Source organism: Arachis duranensis, chromosome 7 (assembly GCF_000817695.3).
Source record: "Arachis duranensis cultivar V14167 chromosome 7, aradu.V14167.gnm2.J7QH, whole genome shotgun sequence".
Classification (NCBI taxonomy): domain Eukaryota; kingdom Viridiplantae; phylum Streptophyta; class Magnoliopsida; order Fabales; family Fabaceae; genus Arachis; species Arachis duranensis.
The window spans coordinates 7558389-7559087 of record NC_029778.3 but is presented as its reverse complement, the minus strand read 5'-3'; the positions used below and the strand labels follow the sequence as shown (position 1 = coordinate 7559087).

Here is a 699-nt window from a genome sequence, read left to right as displayed (position 1 = left end):
GTAATTCGAATCAAGTTGATTCGAATTAGTGGGTGTGTGTGTTTGTGTGTAATTCGAATCAACATGCAAATAAAGTTCGAAACAACCTAATTCGAATTATATAAAAATATGCATCGGTTGATTCATGAAATAATTTTTGGTTTGACGAATTTGTGTAATTTTTTGCTCTCCTTGACTTAATATAGTGATTTGTCCTATAATATAATCTAAATAGCTCAATTATTAATAATAAGAACAATTCACTGAATTGAGAATCGTAAATTCTAGTCCTTTACTTCTTTGTTGTCATAGAGTTAGGATTTAGAATTTTTAAAATTAATATATATATAAAATAAGAGTATTTTAGTCATTTTCTATAATAAGGATATTATAATTATTTTTTATAAAAAAATAATATTAATTTAAACTAATTCAAGAATTCATTATTTTCTCTCCGATAACAAAAAGTTAAAAGAAACCAAAACCTCACCAATAAAAATAGAAAATTACCAAGCACCAACTCATCTCCGTGAAGGGGATTGGGATTTGGGAACTCAACTTCACCCTCTTCCCTCTCTTCTCTATTCGATCCCCATTTTTTCACCCATCTCCCACTTCCAAGTTCCAACAATCACATGCAGGCACAACAAGGATGGGCAATTTTGACATTTCACTCCATTTACAAGTGTTTTGAGTCTTCAGAAAGTTTCATCCAACCCT

At 29.9% G+C, this 699-nt stretch overlaps 1 protein-coding gene across 1 annotated transcript in view; it reads left to right on the top strand.

The window, feature by feature from the left end:
- Positions 1–498: 498 nt before the first annotated feature.
- LOC107496880 (putative BPI/LBP family protein At1g04970) overlaps positions 499–699 on the top strand; it is a gene marked incomplete in the record, with an annotated part of 3721 nt that continues 3520 nt past the window's right edge. Inside the window, 1 exon segment of the mRNA XM_052252321.1 lies at positions 499–673.